The 27,617-nt window shown below is 54.9% G+C and overlaps 1 long non-coding RNA gene across 4 annotated transcripts; it reads left to right on the top strand.

The window, feature by feature from the left end:
• Positions 1-10,781: 10,781 nt before the first annotated feature.
• Positions 10,782-22,422, top strand: LOC122693724. 4 transcript variants are annotated; one of them, XR_006340996.1, is made up of 5 exons: positions 10,782-10,917; positions 15,870-15,956; positions 17,604-19,124; positions 19,347-19,429; positions 19,865-22,422. It is a non-coding gene; the product is annotated as an uncharacterized LOC122693724 (long non-coding RNA). The 4 variants fall into 4 exon arrangements; XR_006340997.1 differs by having other exon boundaries at positions 15,790-15,956; XR_006340994.1 differs by having other exon boundaries at positions 15,758-15,956.
• Positions 22,423-27,617: the final 5,195 nt, after the last annotated feature.

The raw sequence follows: 27,617 nt of genomic DNA, 5'->3' as shown, positions 1-27,617 counted from the left end.
CAACAAAAAAAATCTATTTATTTATTTATTTTTTGGCTGTGGTGGGCCTTCATTGTGTCACAAGGGCTTTCTCTACTTGCAGCGAGCAGTGGCTACCCTTCATTGCAGGGCACAGGCTTCTCATTGCAATGGTGTCTCTTGCTGTGGAACACGGGCAATAAGGGGCGCAGGTTTCAGTAATCGCGGTGTGTGGGCTCAGCAGTTGTGTTGCACAGGCTTAGCTACTGCCTGGCATTTGGATCTTCCCAGATCAGGAATTGAAACTGTGTCCCCTGCATTGAAAGGCAGATTCTTAAACACTGGACCGCCAGGGAGGCCCCTGAGGGCTTGCTTAAAAGCCACCTTGCGTGTGTGTGTGTGTTAGTCACTCAGTCGTGTCTTTGCAACTTTGCGACCCCATGGACTGTAGCCCACCAGGCTCCTCTGTCCATGGAATACTCCAGGCAAGAATACTGGAGTGGGTAGGCATTCCCTTCTGCAGGGGATCTTCCTGACCCAGGGATCGAACCCAGGTCTCTCACATTGTAGGCAGATTCTTTACCATCTGAGCCACCAGGGAAGCCCAATAAACCACTTTAATTTCCTTCTTTGTGGGTGACAGGGCTGACAAAGCAGGGTTAAAAATTCAGAAAGAGCTTCCTACCTTCTACAGGCCTTGGTTCCCTCCCCTATAAAGTGGGCACAAGAACCCCTGCCCTGTAGGGTTCCGTGGGCATTTGCGGAGATGCCTGTGCCTGCCCTGTTTCCCATCTCTGCACCTGCACCCCCGGGCTGGGCTCTCTGCTGCTTGCCTGGGGCAGGCCGGGATGCAGAGAGGACCCAGAGCTCAGATCACGGGGCCTCCACCCCCACTCTGTGCTCTGCAGACCCACTGGGCGCCCCTGCTGGAGCCTGGTGCCCTGAGCCCCGCCCCTGTCTACCTCCTGGAGGACTTCTGGCCTCCAGAACTTTCTGCCTCCTGCTTGCAGATGCCATGGCATTCCCAGCTGATCTGCGGAGAGTCCAGATGCATCTCATAAATAAAGAATGCGCTGTTCCTGCAGAATGGCTGCGGCGTGGCCGCGCGGGGGTGGAGAGGTGGGTGGACGGGGCTGAGGGAGGCAGGGAGGACTGCATGGGCTGCTGGTCCCAGACCAGTGGGGGGGGGTCAGTCTGAGAGCCCGGGAAGGTGTTACGGGGCCGGATCTGGACACAGACTGCTGGGGCTGAATCTTGGCTCAGACACCTCCTAGTTATGTCCCTCAGCTTCAATTTCCTTGTCTATAAAATGGGGATGATATCAGTACTGGTGCCATGGGCTGTTACGGCCATTGCACTTCAAGCATTTAGCCCAGGAGCTGGAACACAGTAAATGCTATTATTTGCCCCCAATTTCCTTAGTCTTCTCCTTCAAGAGCTTTGCATTTGCTTCTGCTCTGGGGATCGGTGAGGATGGGGTTCACACTGCGTCTGAGTCAGGGGAGGAGATGACAGGCTGTAGGAGAGGGTGGACCCAGGGAGAGGGGCTCAGGGCGACGGCAGCAGGTGTCTGGAGCAAGGGATGAGGACACAACCACTAACTCACAAAGGCAGACAAGTTCCGGCAAAAGGGGACAGCATCTCTGCAGCCAGTTCAGCGTGGGTGCTTGGGCTGTTTGATTGGCTTCTGAAGGAGAGGGTGACCTTTGGAAGGCAGACACGGCTTATACCATCAGCATGGCCGCATCGCAACAGAGCCTTGGGTGAGTCACTTTCCTTCTGTGGGTCTCTGTTCGTCCATCTATAAAATGGTTTCTGAGACACGTTCCAGAACTGCAGCATTTACACTGGGAGGTTAGGTGTTCCTTTGACCAGTATACGTGGAGGGCCACCTGTGAGTCAGACCCCAGGCCAAGCTCTGGTGATGTAATGGTGGAAAAACAGCAAGTTCCCCCCATAAAGGATCTCACGAGCTGGTGTGTGTGTGTGTGTGTGTGTACACACAGACAAACAAATAGCTATGTAATCTTAAACTAAAGGCAGTCCTGAAGGAGCGGGACATCGTCAATCAAGGAATGCGTGTGACTAATGGCCTCGACTTTGACCGGGAGGCTGGAGAAGCTTTCACCCCTACTCCAAGTGTCCTTGTCCTAGACAAGGGCACTAGGGCGGGGCCGGGGGGGCGGGTGGCACGTGGAGCAGGAGTGTGGTGAGGGGTGGACGTGGGACTGTCAGCAGGAGTCAGCCAAGGCAAGGCCTCGCTGGGAAGGCAAGGTGTTTACTCTTTATCCTGCGACCCTGAAGGGCTGTGGGCTGGGGGAGTGATGAGGTCAGCTTTGCATTTCGAGAATCTTCTGGCTGGAGTGAGAGGAGCAGACTGGAGGGAAGCCAAAAGTCCCAGGCGGGGGTGATGGAGGCAGAGACCCTGGCGGCAGTGGGTGGGGTGAGGAGGGTTTGGTGAAACGTCCAGAGCACGCACTGATGGGGCTGCGGGCGTGAGGGATCTGGGAGGGAGGCTCTGCAGGGAACGTCTCCCCCTTTCCAGTTCCTTCCGGCCCCTCCCTGGCTCTGCCAGCATCTGCCCTTACAGGAAAAGAGATGGGCCCGGAGGGGCAGGCAGGACGGGGAGAGGCTGGCCGGCTGCAGCACCTGCTGGGGTGGCTGGGGAGGCCGGGGAGCAGGTGCGGGGCATCTGTTTGCAGACAGATCGCGAGATGGGCTGGCTAAGAATGGCACACACGCTGCCTGCCTCCTCTGTTGTCTGGACACAAAGGCGCAGACAAAGGAGCCGCAGGGACACAGGACGCACAGAGGCAGGCACACACACGTGCGCACACACGCACGCACACACAATGCACACACATGTGCACATGCACACACATGCGCACACACACACATGCACGTGCACACACACGCACACACACGCACCTGGACAAAGGGGAGGGGGGCAGGGGCTGGCCCTCGCAGAACAAGGAGCGAGGTGGGGATGGGGGAGGCTCGTGTGACCTCGGGCAAGGCCGCTTGGTCTCCGAGCCTTGCTCTGGGCACCGCAAAGACGTTGTGGGATACTAGTGAACCCCGAACCTTGCTGGTCCGATGGTCTTCCTTAAAGGATAACTGACTGGGGGGGGTCCATAAAGGCAAGGGTACACCTTCAGGTCCTGTGGGTACTGATGACAAAGAAGGCGACCACGAGTGTGGTGTGGGGTCCTCACCAACCTATACTGAGTTAAACCAACAGCTTGGACACGCACATGTAAAAGAGCAAATGAGCTGTGGACAGGACTTGCTACTTACATGCCCTGCAGACAGGGTTGATGTCTGTGGAGTTTCTGAGACCGTTTATAATAATTTCTCGGGACTAAGAACTCCGGGTCTTAGCTAGTCTCTAATGGTTCTTCAGTAGAGAGAGAGAGAGATGGGCAGGGGGATATTTACTGACCATGCCATGTGTTTTCGGCAGTCAAATCACTTAATTGTTCCGAAAGCCCCGCAAGACAGGTTGTGTTTTGCCCATTTTACAGAAGAGGAAACTGAGGCCCAGAGTGATGTCACATCGTGAGTAAAGTACAGATTCCAACTCACGTCCGCCTGACTCCCACATCCATGTCTTGGCTACCGATCGAGCTGAGAGGAAGGTAGAGAAAAGAAGTAAAGAGCCAGGTGGCAGAGAGCCTGGCAGTGCCTGGTGAGCGCCTCCTCACTGCTGGAGAAAGATGGACGCCTGGTAATGTTGCTTGGACACCTGGATACAGCTGTGCCTGAAACAGTTACAGCGCCGGACTTATTTTCCTGCCACTTGAAACTGAAAAGATTCTAAAAAGGAATAGTTATGCTTCCTGTGACTTTCAGTTCTCGGTCCCCGGTACAGAGTCTGGCACTCAGCAGGCCTTTTATTGACCTCAAAGACGAGTTGGGTCTTTAATATATAAACTCTCCCAAGTCCTCTGAACTTTCGTCATGATGGCATTGCTCCCAGTGACTTCTGCTCATTCCCTGACTAGGTGGGAGCTTCAAGGAGGTGGGGGGGGGGGTTCTGTGTTACTCACCAGCATACGCTGGGTTGGCACCCAGAGGGTGGAAGCTTCTCAAACTGGGGAGACCTTGGATTCGTGGAGGGCAGGGTGGGCTCTGCTGGGTAGGATTGGGCAGTGGCGGGTGATGGGAGTAGGCAGGACACCCCTTGGCATGTCCCCGGGACCCTCACTATGCCCAGGCACCCCAGTGGCTTTGTGCTGTGGGCCCCATGACTCCCCGCTGACTGCTGTCTCTGGCCAAGTGCACGTGTTGGGTGTGAGCCCGGGGCAGCCTGGAGGTGGCGAGGGGCTGATGCGCGGGGAGTGTCCTTCAACCACGACAGGTGAGAGTTGGGGGCAGGTGCCCTGATTCCCTGGACCTCACGTGGGACAGCTCAGGCGGGCCCCACCTGTCAGAGCACCTCAGCGGGGCAGCTGCCACAGCCACTTGCTTCTTGTTACGGACTGGAGTGTGTCTCCCTAAATTCACAGGTGGAATTGAGTATGACCCCAGTGCGACTGTATCTGGAGATAGGGCCCTTATGGAGGTCATGGAGATTAAGTGAGGCCAGAGTGGGGCCCTGATCCCAGAGGACCGGGGTTCAGATAAGACCAGGGGTGTACATACAGACGAATGGCCAGGTGGGGACACAGGGAGAAGGTGGCCTTCTGCAAGCCTCGGGGGGAGGCCTCGGGAGACACCAGCTGTGCTGGCGCCTTGACCGTGGCCTTCCAGCCTCCAGAACTGTGAGAAGATAAGTTCCCGTGGCTGAATTCCTCCCTGTCTGTGGCATTCTGTTACGGCAGCCCTCGCAGAGCGATGCCCTCACTGACCCACCCAGTCTGGCTCTTCGGTCTTCTTGTCTTCCTCCGTTAGTCCACTCTCCAACTCATCTGCTTCACTTCCTGGGATCAGCTTCCAAGTCAACCACGAGCTGTGAATCCTTGTCTCGGTCTGTATCTTGGACAGTCCAGGCTCATATTCCTGTCCACGCTTTACCTAGCGGGACTGCTGGCCTTTGCGCTTGAAGGCAGCTCCTGAGGGCAAAACAGAAGCAAGGCTGGAAAACATGGAACTCTACTCATCTGTGGCAATGACGCTGAGCCAATGATGTCCCTCCTGGACTGAGGGAGAGATTAACCACCGCTGTGCATGCCCAGGGCAGGGCGGTGGATGGACCCCAGAGCACCCCTAGTAAAGTGGTGGCGTCCAGCGGACCGTGGGCTGGAGCATCCTTTCTAGGGGAAGGACTGGGTGAGCGTGAATGCAGATGGTTTTTTCAGTGATTCTGAGCGCAGCTTTTGGAAACAGTGCTGAGCCTGAATCTCCGCTTCAGCACTTTCTAGCTGGCTGACCCAGGGTAAATCACGCCCCCTCTCTGAGCCTCGCTGTCTTTATCAGATGAAGATGATATTGACATTTCCTCAGAGGATGCTGGGGGTGGGGGATGTGGGTAAAGCCCTTGAACAGTGTCAAGTTAGCGGGGTGGGGTAAGTTCATTGCTTCTGAAGGTGATGATGGCGGGTAGGGGGGCGGAGAGGGAGGTTGCTGGGAATGTTGAAGGGCATATGCTTTTTGAGGGCCATGCCACACACGGCTCTCCTCTGCGGTACGAGCACTTTCCCCTGAATTTGGGGAGCTCCACCCTCACCCCAGCGAGGATAGCTGCTTTGATGAGTCAAAATGCAATTTCTATCTGAGTGAGCCTGGGAGCTGAGCTGCTGGCTCAGGGAACAGCTGTCAGAGAGAAGCTCCCCCGAGGCCCGGATGGAGGCACACGGGCTCTGTTAATAGCTTGGCTGGAGGGCAGATGAAATCTGGCTCTTCCCGGAGCCCTTCTTTAGAGCATACGGCAGGTGTGGCCAGGCAGAGAGGCGGCACTGGGGGAGGAGGGTTTATGTGACTGGTTTAGGTAACAAGGTGGTGAAGTCCACCTCACACCCTCTCCAGGACGCCCTGATCAGGTGCAGGGTCTGGGGGGGGGGGTCAGGTGCAGGGTCAGGGGTCAGGTACAGGGTTGATGGGGGGTCAGGTGCAGGGTCAGGGGGTCAGGTGCAGGGTCGGGGGGGTCAGGTGCAGCGTTGGGGGCGTCAGGTGCAGGGTCGGGGGTCAGGTGCAGGGTCGGGGGTCAGGTACAGGGTTGATGGGGGGTCAGGTGCAGGGTCAGGGGGTCAGGTGCAGGGTCGGGGGGTCAGGTGCAGGGTCGGGGGTCAGGTGCAGGGTCGGGGGGTCAGGTGCAGGGTTGGGGGAGGGTATAGAAGAAAACAAGGGGCAGAGAAGCGCGTACCCAAAAGGCTTGGAAAGAGGGACTCAGACTGTCTGCACGTGTTCACAGCAGAAGCAGCCACAATCGCCGACAGGTGGAAATAACCCACATGTCCATCAACGGACGGATGGGCACACAGATTATGGTGTAGCCATGCAATGGAATATGATTCGGCCATATCAAGGAACCCAGTGCTGGTATGTGTGACGACGTGGATAAACCTCAAAAATGTTATGCTGGGTGAAATAAGCCGGAAACTAAAGGACACATATCTTATGCTTCCATTTATTTGAAATAACCAGAAAAGGCACATCCATAAGAGACAGGACATGGATTCAGGGTTGCCAGGGCCTGGGGCAGTGGGGAGGGTGGGGAGGAACTGCTTAATGCGTGGGGGGTGTTACTTGGAGGGGATGAACATGGTTTGGAACTAGATCGAGGCGGTCGTTGCACAACACTGGGAATGTGCTGAATGCCACCAAACTGGACTTCCCTGGAGGCTCAGTGGTAAAGATTCCGTCTGCCAGTGCAGAAGACACGGGTTCGATCCCTGGCCCGGGAAGATCCCACATGCTGTGAGCAATTAAGCCCAGGCACCACAGCCAGAGTTGGTGCCGTAAAGCCAGTGCTCCCCAGCAAGAGGGGCCACCACGACAAACAGTAGCCCCTGCGAGCCACAGCCAGTGAGACCCTGCAGGCAGCAGTGAAGACCCAGCACAGTCAAAAATAAAGGATAAATGCCACTGAACTGCTTGCTTTAAAGTGATCGGTTTTAGCTATGTGAAATTCACCCAATTTTTTTTTTTAGGTGCAGCCACTATGGAAAACAGTATGTAGGTTTCTGAAAAAAACTAAAAATAGGGTTGCCATATGATCCAGCAATCCCATTCCTGGGCACACACCCAGACAAAACTATAATTCAAAAAGATACACGCACCCCTGTGTTCATAGCAGCACTATTCACAAGAGCCAAGACCGGAAGCAACTTAAGGGTCCATCAACAGATGCACGGATAAAGATGCGGTACATATTTAAATGCAATATTACTCAGCCACAAAAAAGAAATAATGCTATTTGCAGCAACATGCATAGACCTAGAGATGACCATATTAAGTGAAATAAGTCAAATAGAGAAAGACAAACATATATGATATCACTTGTATATGGAATCTAAAATACGACATAAATGAACATAGTTATGAACCAAAAACAGACTCATAGTCACAGAGAACAGACTTATGTTTGACAAGGGATGGGAGGGAAGGATTGGAGCCTGGGATTAGTAGATGCAAACTAGTATATATAGGATGGATAAACAACCAAGTCCTACTGTACAGCATGTGAGACTAGATTTGATATGATAAACCATAGCAGAAAAAATACGAAAAAGAATGTTTAGATCTATAACTGAGTCACTTTGCCAGACAGCAGAAATTAACCCAACATTGCAAATAAACTATGCTTCAATAAAATACTTTTTTTTTAATTTAAAAGGAGGTACAGTAGGGTGAGTACTCAGAGGCACCAGGCAGGTTGATGATAGAGTTGGAATTGGAACCCTGGCCACCTGGGCCAGCTGAGTTTCTCCAGGGAAAGAGAAATCAGAGTTTTTCCTGGACACGTTACCCCTGTCAGAATTCCTGGGATATCTTGGACTGTGGGCTGGGGGGGTGGGGGTGAAGGCATGATGAGCCCCAAACTACCTAGCTCACAGAGACTCATGAAAACAGCTGAGGCAACCACCTGGGCCAGCTTACAGGAGGCAGCTATATGCTGAAATGCATCTCTGGGATGATGGCACCTATTCCTGTTGCCATGGCGACCAGCACTTCGTTCTAAGCTGCTCAAGCCACTTTCGAGGGAGGCAGAAGACACTGACACTTCCTTCTGGGGAGCCATCCGCTGCTCTTATCCGCCTGTGGGCCCCCCGGGGGCCCAGGGTAACACTGGAAATGTCCCCTGGAGGCTGGGGTTCTTGGCGAGTTGTGGTGAGAATGACATTCTACCATTTTGGAGGTGGACCCTGCCACGTCCTGGGTCTACTTGCAGGATACGGTGAGGGTCGGAGACAAGAAGGATGCCAGCTCCCCACAGACATCAGACTAGACGTGGGCCCCAGAGCGGGTGGTGGCAGTACCTGGAGCATTAAAGGAGATGATGGAGGCTACTGTGGGTCCCGCCCCTTCCCAGGATAATGGTGAATTCGAGGGAAGTTTTTGTTCACCGCAAAGGTGCTCTGTGGCTGGACAGAGAAAAGGCAAGGGACCAACGGAATCCCACGGGAGAGCCAGTTTGAGCTATCTGAGATAAAGAAATCAGAGAACCAGGGACCAAGGGCAGCAGGCAGGACCACGCCTCTCGGGTTCCTGTACCTGCTGGACATGGGGTCTGTCCTCTTCGGCATCACTCAGTCTACGGCTCACTCTGAACCCACCTCGCTTAGACACAGTCTTCCCAGTAAGCCCACAGCAGCTTCTGATTATTTCTTTTACTCCCCTCTTCCTCCTGCTGTCCTCCTGCAAAAGATATCCCTGGAAACAAAGTTGCTTGGAAATGGAATCACGGACCCCTTATCATTCATCTCTGGGAAGCCCCAGGAAACAGGAGAAGCGTTGAAAATTTGCGAGTGGCAAGTGTCAATTTTTTTCCCTCAAATGGATATTGGAAATGATGGGCGGATCCTCAGGAGAATTTGGGAACTGATTATGGAATAGGTGGTGCTTGGGAATACTATTTTTCTTTTTTTTAAAGAGTGACCCCTATGCATCCCCTATGTTCGTTTGGAGCTAGTCATGCTGAAGCTCATTTCCTCTTTTGTGTGTGGTCCGGTGATGCAGGGCAAAGTCGTAGACCTGTAATGACAGGGGTTTTGGCTGTGGACTCTGGGGCCATGCTGTGCCTGGACGCCCATCTTGACTTCTCTCTAACAGCTCCACATGAGTCTTGCTTATGTGGTGGGACGGCTGACTCAGTTGGGGTGAAGGCAGAATCTGGGTCCCGCCATGGCAACTGCATAGTTCCTGCAGTGGCCTTGGCTGTGCACACTGGAAATGTGCTCTAGGTTTTGTTGAGTTGGGTCTGGATTTTCTGAAGAAAAGAGATGTGTAGTGTAGTTAATCGCTAGTAAACCTGGGACCTGAGCTGGTGGGTTCAAATCCCACCTGGATCTCTTACCAGGAACCTGGGCGGCTCTTGTTGCCTCTCTGAGCCTTAATGTCCTTTTCAGAGCCATGGAGATGATAAATAATATACGCAGAGGTGTGAAAATGAAAGGAGATGTCATTGGAATTAAAATGTGTTTTGAGTGTTTTGAGCCCTTACTAAGTGCCAGGCAGTCCTAAGCTTCTCTCCCCACAGGTATTCCTGCATTTAACCCCCACGACCCTTTGAGGTGAGCTCCAATATTACCTCTACTTCCTAGTCTAGGAAATTGAGTCTCAGAAAGGGAGTGATTTGTCTCGGGTCATCCACCAAGGGGCATGGATAGAGCTGACCCAGGATAGCTGGCTGTATGTATCAGATAGCTGATAGGAATGGCCTGGCACAGTGGTTCTCAAGCGTCAGCATCCCCTGGAGGGTTTGTTAAAACACGGATCTCTGGGCCCCCACGCCTGCGTCTTTGATCCAGTAGCTCTGCAGAGAGGCAGAGAATCTCCATTCCTAACGCGTTTCCAGGTGATGTAATGGTGCTTCCCTAGGACCCGGTCTCCAGCGACTGCTCTGGGACCATTTTCTAACACTCTTGTTGGTGCGCTTAGTCGCTAAGTCACGTCCAACACTTTTGTGACCCCGTGGACTGTAGCCCGCCAGCCTCCTCTGTCCACGGGGTTTCCCAGGCAAGAATACTGGAGTGGGTTGTCATTTCCTTCTCCAGGGGCTCTTCCCCACCCAGGGATCGAACTCGGGTCTCCCGCATTGCCGCAGATTCTTACTGCTCTAGAAAAAAATAGTAGGTAGGAAAGAGAGGGCAGGCGGGGGGGAAAAGCCACACCTCTAAGTTGTTAGGCCTAGTGGTGTAGTGGCACGAACAAGCCTGTGAGGTCTCAGACCGGGGTTCAGGTCTTGACTCCACCACGACCACGGGCGGGGTTAATAGAGAGGCGCACACCCAGGCCGTGCAGATTAATGGAGAGGCACTCCACCCCCTTCCTCCCGCCCCGGCTCCAGGCGTCTACTCCCCCGGTCCGCAGTCGCGCGCCGCTCGCCTCTCCATCCCTGGTCCAGTTCACCCTGGCAAGCGTTGCCATGGCAGCGCCGCGGGCTGGGATGCGGGAGGCCGAGCGCGCTACCCAGCTCGCCTCTTTGTGCCGCGGGGGTGTCGGTGCGCTGCCCCCGCACCCGGCCGCACCCGCCACTCAGACCCCGACCCCCGGGACGGGGTGAAGGGTAGGGTGTGGGGTTGCAGGGGCGCGGGGAGGCGGGAGGAGGGCCGAGGGGAGGGCCGGGGGTGGGGCGCCTCCGCCCGCCAGCCGCTCCCGCATTAAAATTTCATGGGCGCTGCAGCAGCTACAAAGACGACGCCGGCTGCGCTCGGGGGACCAGAGGGAGGGAGGCTGCGGACGAGGGCGGGGAGGAGTTTGCGATGGGAGGCGCCTGCAGGGGCTCCCCCAGTTCTGCGCTGTGAGCCGGGGCACAAAGAGCCCTCTGCACTGGAGCCGCAGGACCGCGGACCCGAGGTAAGCCGCCGCCCCGTTCTAACAGCCCTCCCTGCCCAAGCACCCTTGTCTGCGCGCCGGGAACAGCCTAATTTCCCCGAGGCTGGCGTCGAGGGTAGGTCCCAGGGTCCCAGGCTGGGACAAACCTTGCCTGGGGTGGCAAACCTTGCCTGAAGCTGCCCTCATTTGTTGGACGAAGAGCTTCTCCAGTCCGCTGTTGCCAAATGCACCCGACCCCAGCCTGGGTGGGGCATGGGGAAGAAGAGAGGAGTTTGCAATCCGAGTCTAGCGCCCATGGGGGTCTTGCAGTCATGATTTGAGGGGGGAACAAAGACCCTCCCTTCCCCCCGCTACCGGACAGAACAGGAGAAGTCGGTCCCCCTGAACCTTTTCCGCCCACCAGAACCAGCCAAGCCTTGAAGGGACCCTCCGTGGTCTCAGAACTGGAGGTGGGGGATGGGAGGGTGGAGCAGGGTTCTTGAGCCCCCCACCCCCGTTGTCTCATACCAAGCTCCCCCTCAAGCCCCCACCCTGGCACCTGCCAATTCTCCACTTCGGGACTCAAATGCCAGATGTCCAGTGTCCAAAGGGATGCAGGGGGCCGGAAAACCTCTTCACTGAGAATAATGGTATCGATAATGATAATAATACATCAGGTTGAGGAGAGCTCTCTGCCAGCAACAGCTGAGTGAGTTGCGTGCATGTCCACAACAGTCCCCGGAGGTGGTAAGCGTCCCATTTTAAAGATGAGGAAACTGAGCTCCAGAGGTTAGCGACAGGTCCAAGGTCACACAGTCAGGGATTTTTGAATTCAGATAGGTGCCACTCTAAAGCCCACGTTGTATCCTTAAATGGGTCTGCAGAGCCCCCCGAGCCCCCAGCTCCTCGCCTACATCTCTCCCGTACATTCTCTAGGGAGGCTGGGGATTTGGGAGGGAGGGGGCCGATCTCTGCTCTCCCCCACTGGAGGACCCTCGGCTAGAGACACTGCATCTCGGCTGTGAGAAATGGGAGGCTGGGGGCTCCGTATTCCCCACCCTCATCCTCCGGGCTCCAGGCCGGTGGCTGCCCTGTGCCCGGGCTGCTGGCGCGCTCACCCCACTGCAGTGCCGGCGCGGGGAAACCGCCCCCACCTGCTGCTGGGGGCGGAGGGGGTAGGTGGTAGTGCGGGGAAGGGCGGAGAGAACGGCTTTGTTTTTCTCGGTGCTCAGCCTCAGACTGAGTGAGACCCGGGGCTCAGCGGCTCCTTCGGGCGACCGACAGCGCCGTCCCCATCTGGGAGAGCCGGGGAGCTTCGCGATTGCCGGGCCTGGTGGGGGAGGGGAGGGATGAGTAATTCCACTCGACAGACGGGAAACCTGAGGACAGCGGTTCTCAGACTTCAGGGGCGTTGCTTCAGGTACGGCAGATGTCCGGGCCACGTGGCCAGGGGATGAGTCAGCAGGGCTAGGGTGGGGCTGGGCATCTGGAGGTTTACTCAGACCCCCTCCTCCTCTTCATCGTGCAGATGGTCAGACCTCTCCCCTCACCCCCGGCCCAGAACCACTCTGGGTAAAAAGGTATCCCCGGGGACACTTGGGCAGAGGTTAGCGTTGGGTGGCCTCAAGCTCATCCCACACTGAGGTTGGTTAATTTCATGTTGAAAGAATTTTGAGGGTATCCAACTCTTTGCGACCCCATGGACTGTGTAGCCCGCCAGGCTCCTCTGTCCATGAAATTCTCCAGGCAAGAATACTGGAGTGTGGGTTGCCATTCCTTTCTCCAGGGGATCTTCCTGACCCATTTCCAACCCGAGGACCAAATTCCTGACCCAAGTATTGAATTCCCAACCCAGGAATCGAACCCCAGGTCTCCCGCATTGCAGGCATATTCTTCACTGTCTGAGCCACCAGCAAAGCCCGTTTTAAGGGTAACATTCCTATGGCTCTCTTGCCCACCTATTTTGTACTTTAATGATGCTGGCCATTGAGAAAGTCTCTGAAATCTACCCTACACCTTCTTGCTGCATTTTAGGTCCATCTCTCCACTCCTTCAGGGAGGAGGGAGGTGAATTCTTTGGAGTCCCTCAAAGGAACCGTAACTTCCCACGAGATTTAGAAGGACCACTCTCTCCACTGGTATTCAAAATGAATTCAAACATGAAATTTTTTTGGTGACCTTTAAGATGAACATAGTAAGTTTAAAAGAATGCATGATAATTATAGGAGATTTGGAAAACACTGAAAACAAAAGGGATGAAAAGTCCAAAACTCTGTCATCCAAGAATAACTACTCTCTTTACCATTTTTACGTATTTCCCTGCGGTACATTTTCTGTGCTTGAAAATACTAAGTGAATTTGTGCTCTGTGTATAATGCTTTTAAAAGGCTTCATCAGAGGAGTTTCTCCATATTTTTATGCCCTTGGCAGAAATCACTGTTAACAGGGTTGGTGTCTCCTTATTATTGGTCTTGCCAGTTGTTTTTTAAAATCTTCTTCTTAAGGATCCTTTCTCTGGACCTCATCCCTGCTTCTGCCCAGGGCAGGATTCTGCTCTTTGAGTTGATCCCTCTTCCAGGCAGCCTGCTGCTGCTACTAAGTCACTTCAGTCGTGTCCGACTCTGTGCGACCCCCTAGATGGCAGTCCACCAGGCTCCCTCCTCCCTGGGATTCTCCAGGCAAGAACACTGGAGTGGGTTGCCATTTCCTTCTCCAATGCATGAAAGTGAAAAATGAAAGTGAAGTTGCTCAGTCGTGTCCGACTCTTCGCGACCTCATGGACTGCAGCCTACCAGACTCCTCTGTCCATTGGATTTTCCAGGCAAGAATGCTGGAGTGGGCGCCATTGCCTTCTCCACCAGGCAGCCTAGTGCGGTAGAAATAGAAGGCACCGAGTTACAGGGATCTGTGTCGGATCCTCCCCCCACCCTACGCTCTGTGTCAGTTTCAGGAGGAAGTCATTTCCCTTCTCTGAGCCTCAGTCTCCTCATCTGCAAAATGGGAATCATAATACTTGCCTTTAAAAGGCGATTGTGAGGCTCTGAACCTGTGCGTGAAAAGTGCCCAACACCTAGTACAGACTTGGAAGCTTTAGTGCCTCCACTCTCAGCTCAGGTCACTTTTACTGCCCCTGAATCTTGTAGAGACATCTAGTTATTTGCTTTCATTTGTATTGGGCTTGTTGGTTTCTCTCCTGGGTGGACCTCAGGCTGTTTGAACAGTGGTGTTTCTGGGGCATTGGGGCCATTGTGCAGGCTCAATGGGCTGGGGAACAACTTAAAGGCTAGTCCTTTGTTTGGAAGGGATCCTTCCCCTCCTCTCTGAGGCACAGCTCATCTGTCAGCTGGAGCTCCCTGGAACAATAGGCAGCGATGCTCAGTAGAGGCAAAGGCCGGCAGAGGGTGACATCTGTCCCCTCATCCCTCACCAGGCTGACCGGATCAGACGAGGCAGGTGTCCCTTGCTCCCTTGGGGTGACAGGTGGGCCCCTCTGGAAGCTACTGGGCGAGTCATGGAGGGGAGGGAGGGGCTGAGCTAACCTGTGCTCAGAGGGGTGGGGTAGATGATTACTGGTAACCGGCTCCAGCTGCCATTTGTTAACTGTTAACCAGCTGCCATTTGTTAACCAAAGTTCTTGCTGGGAGTTGCCGCTTGGAGACCCCACGGAAAGGCTGAGAACTGGGCACTACAGATGGGAACTGGAGGCTCAGAGAGGTGAAGTGATTGGCTCAGGGTCAGACAACAGGTTAGTTGTAGAGTTGGGATTTGAATCTAGAACTAGTCTGGCTCTGAAGTGTGTATCTGAAACTACTATAGTACGCCGCCTCTTCTCCTAAAAGGGAACATGATCAGTTGCCTCAAGACCATGGAAGCCACTGGAATAAACTGACCCAGATGGCTTAGCTGTTCCGGTGAGTTCTCTCACAGTAACACTGACAGCCAGTGTTTGCACTTGACACAGCCTTGCAGGTCTTTTCTCTTTTAACCCCCACCTCCATATCAGAAGAGAAGCCTTCTCCCCCTTAGGGCCTCAACAGGCCTAGTTAGAATCCAGCTGCATCCTTTTCTTGCTGGGTGATCTTGGAGCAAGGCACTGGACTCTGAACCCCAGTTTCCTCATCTGTAAAATGGGAGTAAAAAAATCCAACCCATTGTTTTTTCAGGTAAAGGCGTTCCCCCCTACCCGCAGCTCAGGGGTCCCCTTGTTTGAGGGAGGTGTGGATACCAAAGCTCCCCTTTTGTGTAGGTTTGTAGTTGAATGTGTCGTGAGATGGTGTTGTGCGCATGTGCAGAAGCCTCTCTCTCCCTCTGCAAGTCTGCCACAAGGCGCCTTACACACCCTCTTATTCCCAGGAGTTGCCATCATCTCCCAGCACGCACTCATCCACAGCAATGCAGGCCAGCGTCTCTCTGATGCCTCAGCTCTCTGAGCAGCTATTTTATTCCAGAGTCAGGAAAAAAAAAAAAAGCCCTCAAACCCAGGGGGATCCTAAAATGCAACCAAATGCATTTCCCTGGCAGCTTTCCCTCCATTACGACAATCAGCACTGAGTGTAGGGGGAAAATTGAGTATCCGTGGATGGTATTAATGAGCAGTGTGGACAATGGTAGTCATAATAATGTAAGAAAAGAAGAGAATGCAAGATGAGAGATACTAGTTACCACCTCATGTAATCCGCACAACAGCCCCAGGATGGCAAGCACTATTATCATCCCCACTGTGTGGATGAGAGGGCCAGCTAGAGAAGCAACGCAGCTGGTCAGGGTGCCAGAGCGGGACCGGAAGCCCATGTCCTTTCCCGCACCCTTGGGTGTTCTGGTTGGCACTGGCCCCACCAAGGTACCCTGTGGTTTCTCATTTCTCTTCCAATCTGCATCCCAGGAGATCAGTTCTGGCAAATGCTGTGATTTCAGAACACAGGCTGGCATCTACTCTCCAGCGCACCCACGGCTACATTTCCCACCCCATCTTTCCTCCTCTCTCTCGATGACAGCTGGAGGCATCTCCCCACCCACCCGTGTGGTTCCGGACACATTCACGTGGCCGCCGTGACCCTTCCAACATCAACGGAGTAACCGAGGTGATCCTTCCTCTCCTTCTGTGTGTTCCTGGGGCTGGGGGAGGCCAGTCTCAAGCTGTGTGGTCAGGCCCACCACGAAACCCACATGTGTGGGAGAAAACTTGTAGATTTCAGAGGCAGGCGGGACCTCTAGGGTTCTCTGGGGTCCAGTCCCTCAACCAAGGCTTCCCTGATGGGACTCCTGACCTTGGCTTGAAGCAGGGGTGGGGTGGGGCCTGTTGTGGGCTAGTGGGAACTGCGATGCTGGGGCCTGGGAGCCCACCACTGGGTCTCTGTGTGGCCTTTGGTCTGACCCTTCTTGAGTCGTGCCCTCTGTCATCAGTTCTAAGTGATTTTTGAAAAGCGAACTATACTGAGGGATGATTTACATGCCATAAAACCCACTCATTTAAAGCATACATTTCGATATTGATGGAGAAGGAAATGGCAACCCACTCCAGTACTCTTGCCTAGAAAATCCCATGGACAGAGGAACCTGGTGTCCATGGGGTCGCTAAGAGTCAGACATGACTGAGCGACTCCACTCACTCACTCGATATTGATGAAGGTACACAACTGTGTGGCCACCACCACAATCAAGATATCAGACAGTTGCATCACCCCAAAGTTCTGCTGTTAAATCACCTCTGAGCCTCAGGAAACCACTGAACTGGATTAGACATTTTCCCTAAAGTTTCATCATCAGGGACTCTGTTGTGCTTGACTTTTTTGTCTTTTTTGCTCAGCATAATGTTTTTGAGGTTTAAACTTGCTATTGCCTGTGTCAGCAATTCAAGCCCCCTTTTTGGGTCTAACTTCATGAAGGCATATCATATAACTCATCCACTTCGAGTGCACAATTCAGTTGAGTTTTCGTCATTTTACCAAGTTCTGCACCCATCGCTACAAATCAGTTTTAAAACCCTTCCACTGGCCCCATAAGATCCCTCACCCCATTTACCGCTAATCCCCAGCCCACTCTTAATCCCTGGCAGCCTCTAGTCTGCTTTGTCTGTATAGGTTTGCCTTTTCTGGACATTTCATATAAATGGAAATCATACAGCCTGTCTTGGGCCTGCCTTCCTTCATCCAGTTATACTATTTTTGAAGTTTGTCCTTGTATGTAGCAATAGCTTGTCCCTTTTTATCGCTGAGGAGCTTTTATTAATACTATATGTCTGGACTACCAACAACAATTACAAGCTTATTTATCCATCCATCAAGACAGGGGATTTATATTTGATCTGTGCTTCCTAAGTGGGGTATATACACCCACCGCCCCAGGAGGCTTATAACCCTGCAGGATAAATATGGCCCATCAGTGTTACCGCCAGATTTATCCAAAGTTTAAATCATTAACTGGGGAGGATAATTTTTGCGAACATGCCCTGTGTGCCAGACACTGGCTGAGCCTTTGAGAATAATTAGCCTTGAGTCACACGCTGGGGACGTGGGGTCTGGAAGCCATCGCCTCACTCACGTTTGTTTGACCTCAGAGCCCTTTATACCCTCCTAGACAGCTTGTCAGCTTGATACAGGAGCTAAAGCTTTCACTGAAACCTCTGTTGATTTATTCGTACCAGGGAGTCTGGGTTCACAGGGTCAGGGCAATGGGTTGTTATTGTATTTAAACAATGTTCCTCTGAGTGGTGCAGGGTCTGTTCACAGAGTGCAAGCAAGTTCCTGAGACAGAGGAGAAGGAAGGGAATTTCCGGGCTCTTCGGGATGTTCAGGACCACACTGGGAAGCAGCCTTGCAGATAAGTATTCAAACTTCCCAGCCCACAGCCTACCAGCCTGCCCTCTCCTGGTCCGTGGAGCAAAGTACAGCATCCCTGAATCCCTAAGTCCAGGGAGAAATCAGTGCTCCAGCTCATTTGCTTTCCTATCCCTAAGATACAAAGAAAAAGCTTGTCCCCATTTTATGGGGCCCCAGAGAGTAATTTTCCTACCCCACTTATGACATCAAGGGCTAGTGTTTTACAAACTCCACCCTCAGGGACTTCTGAGGAGCTGAGTTTGGTAACTTCATCTTGAGCACCTGTAGATCTGGTGTCAGGAGGAGACTGGGGCCTCCCGGGGATTTGGGCTGGCCCTTCCCTTCTTGGTTCTCGTCCTTTGTCGTCATGTTTATAACACTTGGCTAGGGCTCCTTTTCTTGCCTGGCAGTCAAGTGGGGACCTTGGCGCTGTGACCCCAGGGCACATGCTTCTTGGTTTAAGGGTCTGAGTACATCTCCAGCTCTGGGCCCGGGCCCTCAAGTCCAAGTGCTGACAGCAAGCTCTGAGAATACAGTGGAAGGGCCCAGGCCTGCCAGCGGATGAAGATAACTTTGTTGCTGTTTGCTGTTTAGTCCCTAAGTCATGTCCGACTCTTTGCCATCCCATCGACTGTAATTCCTCTGTCCATGGGATTTTCCAGGCAAGAATACAGAAGTGGGTTGCCATTTCCTTTTTCAGGGAATCCTCCTGACCCAGGGATCCAACCTGCATCTCGTCTCCTGCATTGGCAGGCGGATTCTTTACCACTGGGCCACTGGGGAAGCCCTAAGATAGCTGAGCTGTCATCAGAAGAAAAGCTTGGGAGATGGTCCTGGCTCAGGATCTGTGGGCATTCTCTGGTCTTCTCCACACTGGAGACAGTCGCTAAAGAGCCCCAGCCCACCATCTGGCTCCCCAAGTTTTATCTGGGGCATCAGAAAAGATAGGAGATGAGGGCGGGGGGGGTGGTGGGCAGAAAGATAACTGAGGTTGGGCCTTCTGCTTCCCATCCTCTGCCTCAAACTGCGGGTGGTTACTGCACTTTGGGTGAATGTCGGGACTGGGAGGACCTCGGGACCCAGAGGGAGGGGCCACTGGTCCAGCGCGAGCTGGGATCAGATGTCCAGCTTCCTGCCCGGGGCTCGCCCTGCTCTCTCCGGGGCCCCACGTTGGTGTTGGCAGGGAACAGGGAGGTGTTCTGGGGAGTGAGGGGTTTTCTGGGGTGGGAGGAAGGGAGGTGGGGGTGGTGCGCCTGGGCCCAGCCTCCCCGCCTCCGGCCGGGGCTGTCTCCTGAGCAGAGAGGTCTGGCCCGGGCTGGGGAGGGGGCCCGGGTGCGGTTTTCGCCTGTGTCGCGGTTGGCTCTTTTGTCTTCCAGGCTGGGGCTGTGGGGGGTCTCCGTGGGGCAGGAGCTGGGATCAGGACACTGTCTGGTAAGCCTGGGTAGGGGGTGGGGGAGGGCGCTCCATTGAGTTTCGTTTCCCCCACCTGGGCCCTTCCCCGGGTATCCAGGCCCGGCCCAAACGCTCCTGCCGGAAGCTGGGGGGCTGAAAGGCTTGTTGCGTGGGGCCTTGGTGGAGGTGGTGGGACGGAATCACGACCACGGCGGGCAGGCCCACAGCACAGATTTCAGCACGTGCCTTCATTCAGCGCAGACGGGGACCGAGCGCCTTCTCCCGGATAAGCGGAGGATTCGGAGGCCAACGTGAGATGTGGTCCTGCCCTCTCAGATCTTCGTGTAAGAACGTGCTTTATCACCGTCCCCGTGAGGGAATGAGCTCCCCGTCCTGGGAGGAGTGCCTGTGCGTGTGTGTGTGTGCCGGGGAAGGATGGTGCAGAGACCCCCTCCCCCAGCGGGAATGTCTAAAGGGAAGCCGAGCCTCCCGAGGACTCTGAAGGCCCTTTCTGCCCACCTGGACCCTTGCTTCTCATCCACCTGTGATGCCCGCAGGGTGGGCTCTGCGCTCTCTCTGTTGCTTCCATACCCCCGTGCTGGCCCTGGCAAGGCGGGGCGCCGTCTCTATGTGTTACTAGCATCCACGGCCCCTGCCCTCCCCTGTCTCAGCGTTGGCGGCACAGGAGGGAGACGGGGGTCTCTGAGGGTGTCCCCCGGGTGTGGGTTGGCCTCGGGTGGAGGCCGGGCCCTCCTCCTCACTTGCTGTGCCCCCTTCAGGCGGCGCTGCCCCGGCTGCGTCTCTAGGACTCCTGGCCCGCTGTCCTCCTGGAGCCCACGGGAGCCTGGACTCTGGCCGTGGTGACACTGGAGCAGTCTTCGCTGGTTTTCTGGAACCCTGGACAGCTCCCCGAAGATCTCATCCTTCCTAACTTCTGAAGCCTCCCCTGGATAAAGGCCCCTCCTGGTTGGTGCTCGGCTGAGGACAGGACCCGGCTCTGGCGGAGCGTGAGGGAGGCTGGCAGCCCGCTGTCCATCCCCTCTGCATCTGCCTGGACCTGCCTGCCTGTCCCACACCCGTCCAGGACTGGGGGCCTTTTCTGAGCCCGAGGACCTCACTGCTCCTCCCATCCCCGCTGGTGACCAGGTGGATCTTGGCCTGGGCCCAGGCCCCACTGACCACACCTTCCCTGAGGCTGGGTCTCACAGGACCTACAGGACAGGGGCAGGGACCTGCCGGTGGGCCGTCAGGGACGAGCTGCCCGCAGGCTGGAGGGTGGACGCGGCTCGGGAGTCAGTGGGCTGGGGCCTGTTTTGTGCCCTTTGCGTGTGAGTGATTCTCATTTCTTTGGGGGCTTCTGGGGTTCTTCTTCCTGGCTTCTCTCCCTGAGGGTCACCAGGAGGAGGCAGTCTAGGCCTCGGGGGGAGCTTGGGCCTTCCCCTAATGCTGTGGAGCTCTGGGAGGGGTTATCCTGAAAGGAGAGGGTTTCCAAGAGAGGAGAAGACCCTGGCCAGGGGGCTTGTGAGAAGGAGACAGACCCTGGGCCTGGCTCCTGACATCCAAAGGGAACAGTCCGGAATCAGCCTCACCCTAGCCCAGTCTCAGACCCCTGCTCCTGGTCGCCCCCATCCCTGGGAAGCAGAGACGGGCAGGGCACGCTGCACACAAGTGCGGCTTCCCCATCACCGGGCTGTGGGCTCACTCACACGCCCTCCCCTTCTCCAGTCGCCCCAAGGGGCCGGCCTCAGTGCTTGCAGGAGGGCGGCCATGGCCTTCCATGGAGAAGCTCAAGAGCCTGACGTCCTTTTCCTGGGGCAGGAAGGGGCGCTGCCATAACAGAACTCCACCCCTGGATGGCTGAACTGCAGAAATGTATTTTCTTATAGTTCTGGAGGCTGGAAGTCCAAGACCAAGGTGGCAGGGATGGTTTGTGGTGAGGCCTACCTCCTTGGCCGGCAGATAGAACCTTCTTGCTGTGTTCTCACATGGCCTTCTCTCTGCGCATATGCAGAGAGAGAGAGAGTGTGAGAGAGAGAGGAGAGAAATAGATATCAGACATCTCTTCCTTTTCCTGTAAGGGCACTGGTCCTATGGGGTTAGGGCCTCATCCCTGTGACCTCATTTAGCCTTAATTACCTAAGCCAAAGCCCTTCCTCCAAATAGAGTCACATCAGGGCTGTGAATATGGAGGGAGATGCAATTCAGTCCATAGCAGGTGGTCACCACAAACCTGGAAGCTGGCGCCATCTCCCCTTTAGAATTCCCACCCCCGATGGGGACGGGAAGGAGAAGCAGAGGCATGGGAAGCAGAAACAGTGTGGCAGGTCCTGTGCGAGGGTGGCCCTGGGAGCCTTGGAGAGACACGCAACTGGCCGAACCCAGAGCAGTGAAGATGAGCCCCCCTGGGGAGAAAAGGGTCCTGTGAAGAACTTGGGCTTTGGAGCCTGAGGGCTACGCTCTGAGGTGCAACCTTGGGCAAGTCACCTCACCCCTGTGAGTCCGATTGCCACTCTGAAGCAGGAGCCATCTGCTTCCCCGGGGACCGGGGCACAGGGAGAAGTCAGTGAGATCTCACGACTGGCACAGCGCCTGACTCTTAGTAGGTGCTCAATAAATACTCCCGTCTGTCTGGGAGTTTGGATTTAGGGCTTCTCTCTTTTGGGCACCCTGGACTGTAAACTCCGCATCTTTGATCCAGAGGCATTTCTGACCAGTGCTTCCCCAACTGTATCTTTTTGTTTGTTTTTGGCTGTGTGGGGTGGCATGTTGGATCTTTGTTCTTGGACCAGGGGTCGAACCTGTGCTCCTGGTGTTGAGAGTGCAGAGTCTTAACCCCTGGACTGTGAGGGAAGTCCTCCCCTCTTATATCTTTAATATCCCTCTCTAATCAGATCAAGGATCTACTGCATGGCATGGCCTCCACAGTAGCTCTGAATGCTTCCTGGGGAGTTTAATATCTACCCTTCTTATCAGAATTGAGCACCTACTGTGAGTCCTTCCCTGTGCTACTCATTTGAGGGGGATATAAGTGCCGATATAGCCATGATTCAAGCCTGCAGGATCTCACAGCCATGTCAAGGGGGAGAAAACCAGTCCACCCAGAGAATGAGAGGATGGGGCAGAAAACAGTCTCCTGAGGCACAGGTTCTGAGGGCTTGGGTGGGTGGGAGACCCCAGAGTAGGCTGGAAAGGCTTCCCAGGGAGGCTGAACCAATCAGGACCTTGGGAGGATGAGAAAAATGTGGCTTAGCTGGGAGTTTTCCAAGGGAAATTAGGTAAGAGATTCCCAAAGTAAGTTCTAAGAGATGTCATTGCTCTTTAAAAAAAAAAAAGAAATTAAACTCAGTAGGTTTCTGTAGTGCAGGACTTATCAGAGCCTTTAAAAGTGCTGATGGGAATTGTGAATACTCAAGGACAGACAGAGGACTAAGTATTTTCCCCCAAGCTTTACTGTCAACAAAACCCTTTTCTTACGGAGCATGATTTAGAACCGCAGAGTCTAGGCTGGGGTTTCTGTGGGAGAATGGTAATAGTGATAGGAGATGACAAAACCAGGGCACACTCAGGTGCCGGGGAGCAGTGGTGGGAAGGCAGCTCTTTTCCCTGGGGCCGGCAAGTCTGAACTCAGCTGTAGAAGTCAGGGGAGCTCTCCATGGCTAGAGCGTTTGGGGGAAGGGTCGGCCAGCGGTTGGGGTAGCCAGATGCCTGGCAGTGAGGGGCGGAGGAGCTGTCCACTGGAGCCGGTGACTCTGGGGTATCAGACCTTTTGTGAGAAGATGCTGGTATGTGCGTGTGTGAGTGTGCCTGAGTGTGACAGGATCCAGCCTTCTGGGAAGGGGTGACCGGGACCAGGCAGGGGGTCTTTCCAGCCAGGACCAGCGGCGTCCATTTTTGGGGGATCTGAAGTGGCTGGGGGAGGGGCCCTGAGACCCACCGCTGAGAAGCAGATTCTTCTGGGCAGGGTCCAAGTGGACAGTTGATCCTGGGGGCGGGGCTGAGGCCCTGGCGGCAGACCCCCTGCCCTGGTCAGGCCCGGTTCCCTGGCTGGTGGGGGCGGGCGGCCTCTGGAGATGCGGCTGGGGCAGTGTTGCATGGTGGGATTAACCTACTAACCCAGGGCTCGGCCGGGACGCTGTGGCGTGTGGCGAGGTGCCTGGCCTTCTGCCAACCGACTAACCCACTAACCAGGCCCGAGCATGCCCTACTAACCCCCCCGCAGCCAGACCCTACTAACCTCGCAGCTCATGGGCCTTCCCACGGGTGGGGATGTGGGGGCAGACGAGGCTCCGGAAGGCCCTGCCCGTGGCCTGGGATCTCTGTGCAGACCCACATTCCAGGACCGGGCGCACAAACAGGACTTGCCAACTCTGCCGCTTCCTGCCGGGGCGGGGCGGGGGGGGGGGGGAGGCGGGACTTGGAGAGTCAGTCACCCCACCTCTCTAAGTCCGTTTCCTTGGCAGTGGAATGGGAGGCCACCTCCCAGGAGGATAGAGTTCTTGACACATGGCAAATACTTAATCCACATTTATGCGAAGTGGGGGTGGGAGGCCCAGAAAACCGGACCCATCGGGTCCCCTGGCAGGCCCTGGTCCCTCTAGGTGGTTTGCACACAGACCCCTCTGCCTGGGGCCAGACACTTGCTTTGAACCCTTAACTGTGTCTTTCCCCACACTCTTCCTCTCCTCAGCTTTTTCCCATAGGCAGTTCTTTCGTTCAATTACTAACCCGTCTAACCCCGGGGCGGGGGGGCCTCAAATGCACCCCGACCACCCCCCCTAACAAACTAACGGACCCGAGTGTGTTCCTCCTTTTCTCCTAGCGACTCCCGTCCGTGTGTGTCTGCTGAGGTGCCCCTGTCCGCTGGTGCTGCGCTCTGACTTACTAACCCAGCCCCTACTAACCCTGTTTTCTCTTCTTACTAACCCCAGCCCTGCCGAGCTCTGGGCCCCCTTGGGGGCTAGTTACCCTCTCCTTTTGGCAAGCAGATGTCCTAGGCTGGTCCTGCAGACAGATGCCCCACTTTGCTGCCCCGATTGGCTGTGAGTTCAGAGTCCCCTGGGTCAGGTCTGAGTGGGGTGAAGGCCCGGAGGAAGAGGTGCCCCTGCGGTTCTGGAGGGAGGCTGGCAGAGCATCTCTCTGCGCAGAGTCTGGGGGCCACTGGGAGTTGGCCGGGGCAGGGCAACCTCTGCGGTGTGAGGGTGGAGACCTGCCGGTCTCCTTCCAGCCAAGGGAGCGGAGAGAAGGAGCCTCTGGGTCCTTCTTTGGAGGGAAGTGGGGGTAGATGGTTCTCACTGGGCAAGTGGCTGATAGAGGCGGGGCGCCACTGAGGGGCGTGTCCTGCGCAGGAAGTCAACAAAGGGGGCGTGTCCCTCAAGGGAGTTAGTAAAGGGGCGTGTCCCACGCCGGAAGTCAGTAAGGGAGACTTCCTCCGCATTGGAAGTCACTAAAAGGGTCTTAACCTCGGTGGAAATCACTAAGGGCAGCATTTGGTACCGGAAGTTAGACAAAGGGGGGTATTTCCTATATTTGAAGAATGGAAAGAGGGGTATTTGTTACACCGTTAGTCAGTGAGAGGGGGATTTCTGCCTTATCACAAGGCGGTGAGGGGGAATGACTAAAGAGATGAGTGAGAGGGGCCATTCATACGACAGGAAGTTGGCTAGAGGGGCCCTTCCCCCATCCCTTGAGCTGCGAGATGCCGGTTTACCACGCTAGAAGTAGGTGTGGTCCATTTCCCCTACAGTTGCCTTTGAGAAGGGCAGTCCACACTGGGAAGTTTGAGAAAACAGCAGATCTGAAGTTTGAGAAGAAAGCAGATCTTGGGTAGGGGGTTTGCGGGAGAAAGTGGGAAGCAACCAATGAACCCCAGGTGTCCACAGGGCCCTGCAGGCCTTGGACCACTCAGAAATTAACCCCTGGCTCCTTGTTCTTTTCACCCCCACGTCCCTACCCCAGCCTGTCTACCCCAGAGCCCGCCAGCCGCTAAGCCAGGGCCACACCTGGGGGTGATTTTACGCCTCACCTCCAGTAGGCACCTTGGTCTCTTTGGGCTAATCTCTGGCTCCTCTGCACTAACTCTTGCTCTTACCCAGCTAATCCCTGCCTTGCCCTGGCTGCCCCAGGGGCTGACCATTAACAGCCAGCCCTGCCCACTGGGGGGGCTCCAGGCTCCTGGCCTGGCTCTGACCTGCTCTTAATTAACCTCTCCTTCACCTGACTAACTCCTGCCCTCCTGATCTGTTCCTTTCAGCAGAAACTAACGGCTTGTGGATTTCTTTCTGACTAACAACAGGTCTAACACTCCTCGTCACTATTACTATTAACAGCTTGGATGTCGGCATGACTTGACTAACAGGGGAGAGGCAGAGCTAGTCGTGTGGGCTGTGGTGATGGCTCTGGGGAAGAGCCAGCTGGAGTCAGGAAAGACCTCAATGCTCAAAAGGAGATGTCGGGGCTGGGCTGTGGCTTAGGCCGAATGGAGGAGTGGTGTCTGCTGTGGGGTGGGTGGGGTGGTGGGGGGTGGTCAGAAGCATAGTCAGCCTTCCAAGATTTTGGCTGCTAGACATAGCCTATTAACCCCTTATAATTTGCATTTGGATTCTGGTTCTTTTAAACAATAGCCTGATAGTAGTATTAGTGCATGCAGCTTTTGTAGCCCCCACCCCGCCAAAGGCCTGTCTAGTGTGTAGAGAGGAGATGCCATTGTAATTGGAATCATCAGTCACCAGGGGAGAGCCTAGAGTCCTGGATCTGGGGACTTCAGAGTTTGGAAGCCTTAAGACATAAAACTTTAAACTGAAATAGTCAGATGGGTTATAAATCCATCACCCATTGACACCTTGGTGTAAATTAGCTCAGCTTTCTAACTTGTGCAATTTAGCTGCCCTGGGAGGACCAGAATGTGGCTGGGAGTCTGGATCTCTTCAGGCCTGGGGAGGCTCCTCTGGGAACAGAGAGGAGAAGCTAGAATCCGGGGGTTTCTAGGTGGGTGTAAGAGGGGAAACCATGAGGCCGGGGAGGGGGGATGAGAAGAGGGGCTGTTTTGCTGATTTGGTCTGGTAGTCAGGGTCTGTGGGGCAGGACAGCTTATAGCAGGGCCTGGAGGATTGGATCAGCTCAGGGGCAGGGTCAGTCCTGCCTGGAGGCCTTATGGGCAGCTTGCTTGGGTCATTGAATACTGTTGTGGGGTTGAGGGCCTCTCTGAAAGTCAGAGACTCAGAGCTAAACTCGTGGAGCCGCTGGTGAGGTCTGCAGGGTGATCCAGGGGCCTGAGCTGCAAAGGGGAGGAGAGAGGAGGACACATCAGAACCTGGGATGAGGGCGGAGCCTGAACGGAGGAAGCACGTGCCTGCTGCCCTCTAGTGGCCGCCTCGCTTCATTTCACTGGAAACATTTCCCATTCTGGGGCCTCTTTCAGTTCAGTTCAGTCCAGTCGCTCATTCGTGTCCGACTCTTTGCGACCCCATGAATCGCAGCACGCCAGGCCTCCCTGTCCATCACCAATTCCCGGAGTCTACCCAAACCCATGCCCATCGAGTCGGTGATGCCATCCAGCCATCTCATCCTCTGTCGTCCCCTTCTCCTTCTGCCCCCAATCCCTCCCAGCATCAGGGTGTTTTCCAATGAGTCAACTCTTCACATGAGGTGGCCCAAGTACTGGAGTTTCAGGGGCCTTTATATTAAACTGCAAAGACCTGACGATGCTGAGGACCTACTGTGTGCCCAGCACTGCTCTGGGTCTTGGACCACACACAGGCTTTTCCATAGTTCTTGACTAACTTGGTGGAGGAGACAGAGAAATAAAACAGGTAATGCAGTGAGGTGGGCACCATGATAGGGGTGATGGGCCTGTGGAAGTGCCCAGGAGGCAAAGGATGAGAAACACCTGCTGCGTGCCAGGGGCAGTTCTAGGCACCAGGGATGGGTGGTGATTAAATATGATACAAGCCTCCAGGAGCTTTAATGCTAGCGTATCGAGTGGTGTGGGGTAGAGTGGGCTGTGGGCCACCAGTAGATTTTCTGAAGAGCAAGGCATCTAAGTGGACCCCCGGCTGGGCAGAGTGTGGTGGCGAGAATGGCGGACAGAGTTCTGGGGGTCAGAGACGACTGAAGAAGTTCTGGAAGGGTCGTAGGGGACGAAGCAGGAGACTGAGGGGAAATGGACACATACCAGATGGTGTTGCCAGGAGGTTTGTCCTAAGGGCAGTGGTGGGGGGGGGGTGGGGGTGGTTGTGGATGTGATCTGAGGAGGGGAGATGTTAGATTTGAGTTCTAGGCTGATGACGTGACTGTTTCAGCCTAGGTGGAATTCTGAGGAGCTGATAACATGTTCTGGCCAAATTTTAGAAAACTGGTTAGAACTTCTGGAAAGGTGGCGGATCCTCAGATCCACCTTAAGATAAATAAAGAGGGCCATGTTCCTGCCAGGCAGGGGCCTGGCTGAGGGGACAACGACAGGTTGGAGGAACAGCCTTAAAAGCATGTCGTCCCAAGCCCCTGGAATGGTCATGCTGGTCTGGGGGAAGACCTGAG

This window comes from Cervus elaphus, chromosome 5 (genome assembly GCF_910594005.1).
Source record: "Cervus elaphus chromosome 5, mCerEla1.1, whole genome shotgun sequence".
Classification (NCBI taxonomy): domain Eukaryota; kingdom Metazoa; phylum Chordata; class Mammalia; order Artiodactyla; family Cervidae; genus Cervus; species Cervus elaphus.
This window is presented reverse-complemented; position numbering and strand designations above follow the sequence as displayed.